Source organism: Pinus tabuliformis, chromosome 4_2, assembly GCF_031772625.1.
Source record: "Pinus tabuliformis cultivar Carrire ecotype Pingquan chromosome 4_2, CPIR1, whole genome shotgun sequence".
Taxonomy (NCBI): domain Eukaryota; kingdom Viridiplantae; phylum Streptophyta; class Pinopsida; order Pinales; family Pinaceae; genus Pinus; species Pinus tabuliformis.
The window spans coordinates 648,452,765-648,468,120 of record NC_142304.1 but is presented as its reverse complement, the minus strand read 5'-3'; positions in this window follow the sequence as shown (position 1 = coordinate 648,468,120).

Genomic DNA, 15,356 nt, shown 5'->3' with positions numbered 1-15,356 from the left:
ACGTCCAGGGTAGAGCATTGGGTGCAAAGCGCATAGTGAATAGTAAGAATACTACTATAGAGTCATATTTTTAAGGTACTATATAGTGTGGTGTTTATCGATTTGATTTCTTTGTGAACAATAATTTATCTAATAATTTTGAAAATTGGTAAGGTGATTTGTTTGTTCATTTCTTGTTTTCAGCGACTTTAGTGAGTGTGTAGCGTGGAGAGTTTTCTGTACAAAGGTTCTAGTGAGCACTGTTTCTCTGAAGCAATATCATCCTAAGGTACCTTCCCAACTTCTCTAGAATTTTCTCTAGACTTCCGCTCCTATTCTTCATGATTCCGCTTCGTTGGTGTAGTCTGTTCAATGAGCAGTAATCTCACCAGAGAGCTGCATTTTTTTCAAATTCTATCATTATTATTTTTATCTATTACTGATAAGAACCATTAAGGCTTTTTAGCTTTCTGTTTGATAATGTTAAAAATCACGGCAGCTTAATAGCTTTTCATTTATAAGTCCATGTGCTAAGAAATAGCAAGGTGTGGTTATACTATGTTTTAGAGTTTTTAATCTAGATTTGGTAAAACAATTTTTGTTGGATTATGTTATTTCAATGATCCATGTTGTTATATCATGTTTTGAAATTTTTAATTAAAATTTAGCAAAATCATTTTTATTAGATTATTTTATTTATTTATTAATAGATAAATAAATTAAATATTATATATATAGATTCAATGAAAAATCAAACCATGATTCTAATAAATTTCTGCCAAACAATTTTGATAGAAAATATCATAAAAACCCTGACAACATAGAATAGTTACACTAACGCTTCACAATCAATAGTCGTAAGTGTGAGATGTTACCACAGATTCGATTTTGACAATTTTACTTATATGGAATTGGAAGAACCAAGGTATTGAATTAAACATTGTGCTAAATACTGATACATTGAAGTTATAAAGGAAACTTTGGTATGCACAGGAGAAGCAATCTATCATAAACATGTTACGAGCCAGAATGAAAGTTTGCCATACAACACTGCTGGAATTGGAGGTATTGTATTGAACAGTGTACCACATACATACACAAATATCTATATATATATATATATATATATATATATATATATATATATATATACACACACACACACACACACACACACGCTGTGCTCAGTGGAAAGATTCTAACATTAAGTAAAACTGTTAATCTTGCAAAGTCTCAAACAAAAAATCCATAAATAATACACATTAACCTCACAAAGTCTCAAACAACATATAAGAAACAACATGCTAAGCATTGGAGAATTATTACATTCGAACTTGGAACTGTTTTATAAAAGAAAAGTTCAATATATCAAAAATTGAAGCCTTTCAAACGCTGGCATTTGAAGATTTATAGAAGATCAAAAATCATACCTTGAGTTTAGATTAATTACCATATGCAACAATTATATATTCTATTGTAAATGCAAATAAGTAGGTCTTCAAGCTGTTCTTGTTGGAAGGGCATTCTAGTGAGAGTAAACACTAATTCCTACTCCAAATAGATTAGTACAAGTTCCTTCTCTAGGTGAATTAGTACAAAGACCATGAAGTAATGATACAACAAGATAAATGTCAAACCACAAAAGCAAAGGCAGCAAGACATTACAAAATATGCATGATAGAAAGTACTTGTGGTAAGGGAATTCCTAGCCCCCAAGAGTGGAATTGTAAGTTGTTAGAAATGAAACAGATAAAGAAGGGCAGAACTGTTGTTTGCATGAAGTCCAAACAATAGAGAATGCAACAAACATGTTAAAAAGGGGTCATTCTTGATGTTGTAAGGCAAGGGAGAAGAGTTTCTTTTATCAAATGGAAAAAAATGCTATGATGTGGTAAGCATGTTTTTCTTAACTTTGTGAGTATTATCATAAAGTTTAGTTTAGTTGGGTAACATTTAAGGAATAACTCTTCGGCTAAGGTGTTGAGTGTGGGTGAAGGTATTTATTCCACCAAAGATACTCAGTTAATCCCATAAAACTAATAGAAACTTATTTATCGGAGCAAAATGGCCCAGTTACTCCCAGAAACTGGAAGAAATCTGGCTATCTGAGCAAAATGGCCCACAGATGGCAAACATGTCCTATTGGGGAAGTTGAATTGATATAAAATACAATCATTCCTTAGAGAAACAAGGAGTTCCATCTCCTTAGATACTTTATTCAAATGCCACATCTATTTTACTCATCGTCGAAAACTACCAAAAGCACTCTTTTAGTCCAATGTAGCATGTTTGTAATTACAAATCCCATTAACCATAGTTTGATCATGCATCAAAAGAATTTCCTTTTACTATTTGGATAACATTGTATTTCTTACACATATGTTCTTCACTATTCGTATCAATTTAATATAGCAATTTCCCATACCACATCAAATGATTCTTGGCACAGTGGAATTTGTACTGTGAAATCATCTTATTGAGGCTCTTCTGCCCCATGTTTTCTTCAACTGCATGTTGAGATGTAAAGTTTTTCTTTCATCTCAAACTAATTCTTTTTTGGATGTTATTACACCAATGTCTACTTAATATAACAGTAATTCAAGGAAAAAGACATAAAACATAACATTTGGCGAACATAAATGTTATGAACACAGTTGGCCTGTCACTTGTTAGTTACAATGCTTATGAATTGTGTGATGAATACTAGTTTTTCTTTCATCTCAAACTAATTCTTTTTTGGATGTTATTACACCAATGTCTACTTAATATAACAGTAATTCAAGGAAAAAGACATAAAACATAACATTTAGCGAACATAAACGTTATGAAAACAGTTAGCCTGTCACTTGTTAGTTACAATGCTTATGAATTGTATGATGAATACTAGACTTGCAGTTGTGTTGGAAGGGGTTATTGTTCTTGATAAACTGAGAAATGACATTGTAAAGACATCGGCAACCAATAGTATGTTGTCTTTGAACTCATAACATTAGTTCCAAACTATTACCAATTCACTATGTGTTAAAAAAAAAAGAATTTTGAAGATAATTTACTGTTGTCAATTCAATTGCTTCTTTTTTTTATGCTTTTCATTATGGAAGGGCAACTTGAATGTGTGCCCTTTTAAATAAAATTAATTGAATTGCTTCTTTTTTTATGCTTTTCACTATGGAAGGGCAACCTGAATGTGTGCCCTTCTAAATAAAATTAAAACCTGCCCTTCAAATTTGATCACTAGTGACTACCTCTCATAAAAATGATCATAAATAGATAAATAGCTTACTTAAAACACTTGCATCCCAAAAATAATATCTTATATAATATTTATTAAATATAAAATTAATTTTTAAATCTTTACAATAATGAAATAAAAATATATATATTATTTAATTAAAAAAACATATAATTATAAATATATTTTATATCATTACGACCAATTGAAAAATACACTATGTTAAATGGTTTGAAGATCAATCGAATATAGTACGGTCTTGATAATATTTCTCTAAAAAATTAAATAATTATTGATTCAAAATTAAGAGTATCACAAACCTATATATATAGATAGATATATCCTTAAAAATATTAAATTGATTTCTGTGCTAATTTGAACCTCTATTCAGATAAATTTTGTAATAATATTTGGACGGGAACAATGACGATTTCGAAGGGAAATGCGCGACACTAATTACATCACTCTCTCATTATTACATGTGGATATCCATTTTATTTTTGAAATATTCCCCCGCGGCCCCGACACAAAAACAAAAACATAAAAGAAGACGGCCGTTTTAGAGGACATCGAGAAAAGAAAAAGGCACATGTATGATGTCATTATCGAAATGGACATGAACACGCAACGAACACCAAAATCAACATAAGAGGCTTTCCAAGAAACCCAACCGTCGACGACGACGGAAAATGGTGGCGGGGGTGATCCAAACCCAACTCGAGTTCTCCTTACACGCCCCGGAGTTTCGATGGCCCTCTTTATTTTTTTCAAAGCTGACGGTCTACCTGGAACTTCGCTGACAATCGATGTGCCATCCTCCACAACCGCGCCCGCCGGAACCCCGCAGATATCACCGACAAGAATGAATCGCTGAACACACTTTATCCCTGCCCGAAAACCTAAGTCAGCGGAGGTGTTGCCTGACCGCACAGCTCTTTTAAGGGCACGTCCAGATCCTGTTGCCTCACGATAGCATTGATGGTGTAACACTAAATCCAATTCCATTGTCCACGTCATACGCCGTATAATGCTTACAAGTTGCAGCTTGCGAGCAATTTCCTCGTCGTTGACGGTTCTGTTTTCTTCGAAAGTTTCTTATTCTGATTTTGGTGTTGCTTGCATGTTCTCGCCGACATTTTTCTCTCCCTCTCGATAATGACATGTGCCTTTTTCTGGTGCTCTAAGCGCCGACTTTAAGCACCGAATACGTGAAAAATGCCTCATGACAAATTCCATCTTGGGTATGTTGTCCAGTTCACTTTGCATTTTTTAGGAGGACTCGCCATCTAATTTGGGCAACCTATGGCGGTTGTGTTTTCTTTGAAACTTTGAAAGTCTCTTATTTTTACTTTGATGTTTGTTGCGTGTTCGTGTCCACATTCTCTGCCCCTCTCGATTATTATGACATGTGCCCTTTTCTTGATGTCTTCTAGAGCCACCGACTTTTTTAATATTTAAAAAATCAAATGAATGTGGATTTGTAATTTGTGGGATGAAATTCTATTTCGAAATTATAACGTCATGATATGGAAATTTGATACTCGTGCTAAGATGGAATCGAAAGGCGCACAATGCGACAAAATATTGTTACAATATATATTTCATTAAAATTATGTATATACAGTTTAGATATATTTTATTTTAAATTTGGGATAGTATTAATTTTTAATGAAAAGTTTATTTATTTATTTGTAGAATGTGGTAATTTTGAATTTGGGATAGTATTAATTTTTAATGAAAAGTTTATTTATTTATTTGCAGAATGTAGTAACTAATAGCTGTCTAAGTATAATTTCATTAATGTTATCATTTATTTATTTTAAGCCGGAAAAATTGTTTATTTTATATTATGGTTAAAACAATACATATATATGAAGGACAGATCATCCTCATAACTCTGATGGTATCCATACTAAGACTACAGGGAGTTGTAATTATTCGGCATACAATCATCTAAAACTATATGCTAATATATAACAAAAATATTGAATCTGTATTTTCTCTGCCTCTTCCACAATATTTCTCAGATTCACACAATGGGAATCTAGAAGACTAAAATGCATCTCAGATCATTGACATGTTCTACATATAGCTATATTGAAGTAATCTTTCTTCTGTCTTTTCTATACAAGACCATATACAAAACTTGTACAAAAAAGATACAAAGATTTTCAAGGTACTTATCTGTGTTGATGTTCTTCTTTTTTGTGTTGATCTTCAGTACTCTATCCTGGTAGCTTGACATTATCTACTTCTGTCACATCTGATCCTATTTTTATCAGGATATGCATACCTTCTTCTGTGGCTAGTAATCCTTTCTTTGACATTTCATCCGCGATCTTGTTGTGTGCCCTGCTAATGTGTTGAATGGAAGGTTGATGAAGAGTATTCCATAGGCTTTGTATACGTCTCAGCCAGCCTTGTAGTGAATTTTGTTGGATGTTATTCTTCCCCATAACATGATCAATCATACATCTGGAATCCCCATAAATTTGCATTTGTGGGATATCCAGAAATTTGATAAACCATAGTAATCCCCATAAAGTTATTGCTTCTGCTTTCATACTTGTTCCCTCTCCTGCATTCCAGTGAATCCAGAACTCTTGTTCTTCTGATAGCTTTATCCAAATTCCACACCCACATCTCCCTCCTTGTGTTGCCCCATCAAAAAACCTCGCCGGGTAATTGGTGACCTGTACCCTCCCCTTTTCTGCCTTCCTTTTTTGCTTGGTGCCATCTTTCTAATCTGATATAACCCACTTCTCTATGAATTCACAGATTACATTTTCTCCCCATCTATTGGATCCAAAAATCAATTGATTTTGACCTTTCCAGATCTCCCAGAAGACGACCAAAGTAAGCAATCACTTACTTTTGCTTTGTGTACTCCACCATTTTAAACATTCCTCAATTGTATTAAACTGTATGAATGGAATTTGCAACTTGGTGGTGAAGTGTTTCCAGATGCTTATAGATCTAGGACAATGTAAGAATAAGTGCCCATTATCCTCATCATTTTTCCTACACAGATAGCAAATCCCAAGACCATGATGATTCTTCTTTTGTAAGTTTGCCCATGTAAGATTCTTGTTTTGCCAAGTTAACCAAAGGAAAATGATAATTTTTATAGGAATATTAATTTTCCAGAACTTGTAAAACCAACAATATTCCACATTTTGTAGCTCCTTCAAGCATAATTTGAGATAGCAGTCTGCCACCTCGATCTCTCCTGATTTATTCTTTTTACGAGCCCAAGTGATGAGATCCCCTTTGCTATCATAACATATCCCTGCATCTTTTAGTGATTTTACAAATTGTAGCCAATCCAATTTGTACTATCCTGTAAGGTTTAGTTGGGTGGAGTCAAGCCAAATTGGAATGTTACCATTCCAGTCATTGATCAACTGGCTTAGTATGAAAATGCCTTTTCTGTTCAGATGGTTTATTAGTTCCACTGTACCAAGAGGATACTCACCTGATCCTATAATGTTGTATTTTCCCAACATAATATTGTTACCAGATCCAAAAATCCACGAGATGTTCTGGAGGAGGATGTTCTTGACCCTGTTAAAATTGTTCCATATCTGTGAACCACATTTTTTCCCAATTGCTCCTTGTCTCATCCAGAAGGAAAAATCCTTATTCTTCATGTACTTAAATTGGATCACCTTTCCCCATATGCCTCTACTATTGATGCCCCGCCATAAAGATTTTAAAATTAACACCCATCCAAAAATTTTAACATTTAAAACACCCCATCCACCTAATATTTTTGGTCTAGTAATCTTCTCCAGCTTAACCAAGTGATATTTACAGCTCCTTCTAGCACCTGACCAAATATAGTTTTCCATTATGCAGTTCAGTAGATTTATAATCATCTGCGGAATGCAGAACAAGTGTGCCCAATAAATCCCCAGCTGTGTAAGAACTGACTGTGTGAGGATGATGCAACCTCCCATTGATAAACATCTGTATTCCAATCCCTTAATCTTGGAGTAGAATCTTTCCACCAACCACATCCAATCAACCTTTTTTATGGTTTCTTGGTTTTAGGTGATACCCCACGTATTTCACTCCATTATCTAAATTTACTGCATTTACCCCAATGCACCTCTAGATATAGCTGATATCATCATGGTTACATGATACATATAAGATGATGGATTTTTGTTCATTTTGAACAAGACCCGTGGCTTTTCCAAACTTTTTAGAATTAATGAAAGTGAATACCATTTAAGTCTGTTTAACATACCCATCAACAAGATATCATCAACAAAGAAACTATGAGAGACAGAGACATGACTGTTGATTTTAAGCGCTTCAAATTCACCAGTGGTCACAACCTTTTTAATTTTCAAACTTAGTCCATCCATCGCCAGTATAAAAAGTAGGGGGGATAAGGCACATCCTTGCCTAAGTCCCCTTCCCACAACAAAAAACTTGGATGGGTATCCGTTAATTATCACAACATAACGTACTATAGTTACACATCCCATGATCCATTCAACCATATTTATGTTTATTCCTACTTTGTGCAGGACTAGTCTCAGATAACCCCAATCTAAGAAGTCATAAACTTTTTTTAGATCTACCTTCATCTTTTTCGACTTAATATTGTGCATACATTCTTGTGCAACAACCACTGCATCATGGATTATTCTGTTATTTAGAAAACCATATTGTTCTGGAGAGATGAATTTTGATAAGGATATTTTTAATCTATTGGCAATTATCTTAGAGATAATCTTGTATGTTAGATTGCACAATGATATTGGACGAAAATCTGCAAAGGTTTCTGCCTCTGATTTCTTTGGAATAAGGGAAATATAGGTTGAGTTTAGATGAGGATGTATGAATCCTTTCATCCTCAATTCCTCAATAATCTGTAGAAGGTCGTCCAGAAAGATGTCTATGAAGTGAACAAAAAATTCTATAGTCCATCCATCTCGAATAGGGATTTTGTCTCCTTTCATTGATTTAATAGGTTGGTTCAGTTCTTCCACCATAACCTCCTTATACAATTCCACATTTACCTCCTCATTAAACATTATAAGGTATTCATCAACCACCCACATCTGTGATTTCACATCCTCCACTTCCAGTCTATTATATACTTTTTTGAAATATGAAACCGCCAAGGTTGTAATTTCCAATTGCTTGTTATAATAGTTTCCTTCACCATCACTCATCTACCAAATTGTATTTTGTTTCCTTCTGCAGTTGGCAAAGCGATGAAAGAACTTGGTATTTTTATCTCCTTCTCTAATCCAGATGGCTCTGCTTTTCAATCTCCATGTCGTCTCTCTAACTTGAAGGATCTTCTTTTTTCCAATTCGAGAGCATGGATTCTCTCCCTTACTTTGACAAGAAGGGAATGGGTGGCCATTTGACTATGCAATGTCTTTAATTCCTCCTCAATATCTAACAACTCCCTTCTCAGGCTTTCCTTCTTCTTCCGTTCCCATGTTTTTACCTCTGCTTTAAGAATTCGAAGCCTATTCATAAAGATTTCAGTATACGAGAGGCCTTCCTTTGTATTTCTTCTTTCCTACCAGAATGATCGGATAAGAGAATCGAAATCTATATCTTCAAGCCAAACTCTATTAAACTTTAAAGGCATTCCAACTCTTGTATCAGTGTTGCACCAGAAAAGAGTGATTGGGTGACGATCTGATACATAGTTTTGAATAATGAGAGATCTTACATCCCCCATATTCTCTACCATATTTTCTTGTACGAAAAATCTATCTAGTCTGTTTGCTATATAAATGTTTCCACTTCTTTCGTTATCCCAAGTGGGAGCATTTTTAGGTGGGCAAACATCTATTAAGTTGTTGGAGAAAATAATGTCCCTAAGCTTTTGTCCCATCTTGTCTACCACCCTAGATTGTCCCCACAACTCCTCAATGCCTAGGGTAGAGTTAAGATCCCCAGCCAAAATCAGAGAGGGTGAATGAAGGATCCCAGTTGCCTCCATTGTTTCCCAAAAACCTTCTCACTCTTTGTAAGGAACATACACATTGAGAATGTGTGATCTTCCCGGGATACCTTTGATGCTAGCATCCAGAAAAATACTCGTCGAGCATGAAAATGCCTTCAATTTTACCCACCTTGGGTCCCAGGAAAAAAGCTAGACCCCCAGATCTACCTGTGGCATTAGTTGCCACAATATACCATGTCGGAAACATCCTCTTTAATAAAAAATTTGAGATGCAGAGTGCATCGATTCTTGGATGAGAATAATGTTGGACTTAGATGAAATAAATAGGCCTCTTAGTGGAAGGAATTTTGGAAGGGCCCCCAAACCCCTTATATTCAGTGAAAGGATGGAGTTCATTTGGGCCTGTTAGAGGGTAAACATGCTCTAAGTGCCAGAAATGGGTATATCAATGAGAGATGACAAATTTGTCAAGGTAGTATGAGTTTCTTAATATTATAATTTTATTAATGCATTGGTGCAATATATGTCACATATTAGATTTTGTATATGGTTAAATTTAAGGGCTAACATACACTACCCCAATGCATTAATGGAAACATTAATATTGATAACCATGAAATATTATCAAAATTATACAATTAATCGTAAAACTTTTTAGAAAGAATTATTCTTCGAAACCTCGTTAAATGTTTTTACTCATAGAGTGTCTTCTAGATTCTGTGATTAACCCTAAAACCCTTTTAAAAAGTTATTCTTCAAACCTTCCCAAAATGTGTTTTAATTATTAATTATATTGAGAAGTGTGTTTATTTTGAAATAGGATTTTGAGAGTTTTAATATTTATTAATAGTTTTTTTTTCCCGTTAAAACTATTCTATTATTTACAGGAACAAGAAAGACATTTGCATTCATAGAGTCGTTTTACCAGAGGCCAACCTGTGGCACTTTGGAGTGGGAGAAATCAAAAGGGAAGCCCTCGTAGGGGCTCCATGTCTGAGCAAAACAACCCACGCAGGGGCTCTAAACCACAGAAATTCAACCATGTCAAACTAGACAACCCGTGCAGGGGCTCTGGACCAAAAGTGTTCATCCCACGCAGGGGCAGCAAAAGACCTTCAACAATAACCCACGCAGGGGCAGCAAAAGACCTTCAACAATAACCCACGCAGGGGCAACAAAATACATAGCAAGAACAGGCGTTAAGCCAACATGACATAAACAGAAAGCCAAAACAAGACCTGAGCAGCGCTGGAGGATGTGATGCTGAACCGCTGGATAGCTATTCGTCCGACTCCTCCTCAACCACCTTGCACCAACCATACTTCTCCATTTCCTTTGCAGAAGGATAGGGATCCATGTTGACATAGTCCCTCTTGGATGTCGACACCTCCTGAGGCTGAGGACGGTTGGAAACATGCTCTGGAACATCCGCTGGCGTCTCCTTGACGTTCTCTGAACTCTCGCCCGGGTGCTTCCCCTTGCTGCGTTGTCCATCGCCATCATCCTGAGATTCCTCAAGGAAGAGAACCGAAACATGGGCATTGATACGGGGTCTGTCCATAGAGCTACTAAAGGTAAAAATGGCTGAACCAAAGGCAGGCAAACGTGCCGCGTCAGAATCTGGGCTACTGGAGTCCATGAATTGGCTTGTTTGGAGGGGGTTGGCCTCAACAATTCGATGGCAATGGCAGCGACAACAGTGGGATTGGGATTCTTCGACTTGAGGACGTGAGGACCCTCCCCGGGCAGAGCCTCGACGGCTGAGCAAGCGCTGTCGAGGCCTAACCATCTTTGCAAGAGCATCGTGGGTAAGGAACAGTGCAGAATAGGATGACTTTTCAGACTTGAGACGGCACCCAACGGACTTGAGACGGCACCCAACCAGCCTTTCAGTCTTGTGACGGCACCCAACAGACAGGGGAATGGCAAGAGCTGTTGCCCGGAGAACCAAAGACCAGGCAAGAGCCTGAACTCCGAAAACCAAATACTGAGCATGAACCAGCGCATGGCGAGCCGTCCCGCCACCTTTTTTAACCACTTCATCACCACCTCGAGCTCTGTTTGCCATAACTGCTCGCTGCAGTCGCTCCAATAACCTGGACGGAGCATTGAATGGCTTCCTCTGTTCGCCCTGACCTTTATTCCTTGGCGGCGATCCTTGCATTGATTGCCAGCCTTACGCTTGAGGCAGCACATGGCTAGCATGTGGCTCCTCATTACCCCCTGTCGTGTCACCCGCATCCGGGGAATATTTATTAATAGTTATTAAGTGAATTGTGGAGATATTAATTTTATAAAGTTTTTATGGAATAAGATAAAAAATCAAGATTTATTTTAAAGGTAATTATATATATATATATTTCAATTTATTTAAAAAAAAAAAATTCACTACAAGTGTTATTAGCTCTTATTGCTTATTTTTATTTTATTATGCTTTTAAGTTTAGATATTTTTTTAAATGTATATTTTTTTATAATTAATAATGAAAACAATAATAATTTAAAATAAAGTTATAATTTAGCTTTTCTTTTTTTTCCTTGGTAATGTGAAATATATCATGAGATAAATGTATAGATCACTATTATAGATTTATGTGTAAGAATGCATACCAGCCATTTAATTTATATGTTTGACCTAGTTATTAATATTTTAACATCCATTGAAAATAAAATATTATAAAATTATTTAAAAATTTATTTAATCTTTAAGAGAAATAGTCGAGGATCATTATAAATTTACTTAATTAAAATGTCAACCAAACTAGGAAGAAAATATTTTCAAATTTTTATTTTCAATTCCTTTATTATCACGGTGACAAAATATTTCATCCAAAAAAATATTAATAATAAACTAACACTCAATTTCATTATAAAATTAATAATATATGGTTAACATTTTTTAATATTAAAAAAAACATAATTTATATCTTTTTCAATTTTTAAGCACATAATCAAATTTCAATATAAAAATAATTTAAAAAATTATTATACTTTAAATTAATAACATAAATTTTATAATTATAATGATTTAATAAGGTTAAACTTATTCAAAATAAAATAATATTTATATTTAATGATTAAAAAAATAGATTTATTAGAAACATCAAAAATATTTAAAATATTATAAATTAAATACTTTATTATAAATAAATAAATAATTTATTCTAATTGAATAAATAATAATTAAATAAATTATTCTAATTGAATCTTAAGTGATTTGATTATAAATAAGTGTGGATAAAAATGCAATTTTAATTGATTTGATAGTTTTTGTTCATTTTATTTGTCGTGAGAGGTTATAAAATATTGCATAGGTAGTAGTTCTTCTTTGTTTTAAGGGTGATGTTTAGTTTGTGAATTAGTTTTTAGTTTGTAAGAAGTTGTAATTAGTGTAATATTTAGTTTATATGATATTTTTTAAGTTGGTGTGAGGTTGAGATATTTTGTCAAATAATTGTACCATCAAAATAATTTCTCTATCTTAAAATACTTATTTACATATTTATATATAATATTATTTGATTAATTACTTAAAAATATAAATATGCATTTTTAACTTGGTATTAGAGTTTGACCAAATTTCACTCCCTCATAATCGAGTAACGACTAACATAAGGAGAATAAATCATAATTACCCAATTTACCAGAATTAGAGAAAAAAGTTGCTAAAATTCGAATCGTCTCTATCTTAAAAAACTTATTTACATATTTATATATAATATTATTTGATTAATTACTTAAAAATATAAGTATGCATTTTTAACTTGTTATTAGAGTTTGACTAAATTTCACTCCCTCATAGTCGAGTAACGAGTAACATAGGGAGAATAAATCATAATTACCAAATTTACCCGAGTTAGAGAAAAAAGTTCGAAAATTCGTTAATTCGATTCGAATATCGAATACTTCGATAAAATTCGGTTCGGTTCAGGTTGTGTATGCATTTGTTCATGCCACCTTAGTTGTGCTTCCTGTCGGCGTGGGTTTTCCTCTGTAAGCTACAACACCATAGCACATTTTTTTTTGCCGTTTTTTACCAGCTTCAGGTTAAGATGAGCTTCGGACTCACCTCCTTTTCCAGGCTTGGAATGGCGACTATGCCAAAGTTATTGCAGGTTCAGGTTTTGTCAATTCTTCCAGGGATTGGTTGTTCTTTCGACGCCAATATTCTAAGGCTTATAGGTTCCGAATATGATAACTTTGTTTAGTTTAGTTTATTTTCTTCAGGTCGTTGAGGTTATACCAGTCGTCTATTTAGGGTTTGGTCCAACGGTCCACCTTGACAACTGTGGGTCGTTTCTTTGTAGCTAATTAGAGAGTTTCGAAAATTTGGCCATGCGGCCTGAACTGTGAATTGAGGAAAAATATATATTTACTGTGAAACAAAATTTTGTATTATAAACCCTTAGGGTTTACATTGCAGATTGATTTTTAGTTTGACTTTACAGTACTCTGACATTCTATGCATTCGTTTATAAGGGCACCTTGTCAAAAAAGCAATATGTCGTAATGTGCTAGTGTTGGCTTTTGGTCGGAGATGTGTAGCGTTGGCTTTTGGTCGGAGATGAAATCATTAGTGTTGGCTTTTGGTCGGAGATGAAATCATTAGATATGTTTTTGTTTGTTTCAGTCTTCTTCCTAGTCTGGGCCTCAACTTCGGCCTCTTTAAAGAGATAACTATGCACCAGATTCATTCACATAGAATGTTGAGTCCATTACTTTAGTTGAACATGTATAGATAATTGATGAGTATCAAAGGAAATAAAAATAATGAACATATACATGTATAGAAAAAGGAAATAGAAAAGAAACATTTATAAAGAAATTTTATTTCTCAATTTTATTATTGTTTCAAAGGGATGAAAAAAAATAGAAAAAAAGAATTTGCAAAGTGGGATAAGTTTCATCTTTAAATATGTTTAGTATATACATTGATTTATTAGGTATTTGGACAAAAAAGTTTTCAAATTAAGTAATGTCACATCATTTTTTTTTAATTTACACAGTCATAAATCTAGCATTATTCTCATGTACGAAGAATGGTTTTAATTTAATTATGCGGGTCTTTTGTTCCACCGGAGGAGTTTTTTTGGTAACATTGTTCTATTTTACCATTGCCGGAATAGTTTATCCGTCGTGTTCACTGATACGGTTGGCTTGTTGCTGGCAGTGCCAGCGCTTGACACCCGGCTATTGCATTTAATTTTGTCGGCTCATCCACGTGAAGGGATGAGGTCCGGGAGTCACTGAAAATTGCGCCCTCGGTTATCACCACCTCACTCAACGGTGGGGATGGTTTGATTGTTATTCAAGGGTTGTGCTGCCCCGGGAGTTCCCTCCTTGGTTCCTCCGATGGCACAGGCACAGATCAGTGTTTCCAAGGATTCCACAGAGGCTCTGGCAAGCCAGCGCCAAACCCGTTTCAACTCTATGCCACCGCAGGATTGTCTTGGGTCCTTCAGTTCGTCGAGCAACCATTCGGAGGTCACTACATGAACAGTTAGATGATTTATGGTAAGATTTTTGCTATGCTGTCTTAAATATGGTTTTTTCATCAATCTCAGCTTTTATAAACTTTTTGGAGAGATTTGGTTCATTTTGGCTAATGAATTCTATGTTTTTGTTTTGATCTCATGGGTGAGAATGATGTTGTTCAGCCTTCCGTGCCTGCTCCTGGGTATGGTTGTCTCCTCTTTTCATTTCGACTCAACCGGCTCTCAATAGGTATGTTCATTTTCTAAACACTTCATGGACAGTTGCCAGCTAAATGTCATTTGTTTATTTTATGTACTGTTTGATAACGGAGGGGGGCTTTCTCTTCCTCGTACTCCTTGGCATAGCCCAAACGACCCATAGCCTTACCCCTTTTTCCACTGTTGGTCACAGATAACGACAAGATTTTCCACACTAGACTAGTCCTGCGCCTCTCCGGTTACAAGAGTATTGGTTCCAGGTGGAGCCATGCTGAGCCGAGGTTTAGGGTTTAGCAGTATTAATATACGTGGGCATGCCCTCGGGCTTCCCTGAGTTGTTTGTAATTAAATTCCCTTTTCCATTTAAGAACATGAAATGGGTAAAGCCCTGCTGAATGTCTCTCACTAGACTACAATGGTTAACACAGTCTTATTACTACTTCTTCTATTGGCATGATATTTTGTAGCCCTCGTGGAATTTCTATGTGCTATTTTCAGAGTACCGTTTCGGT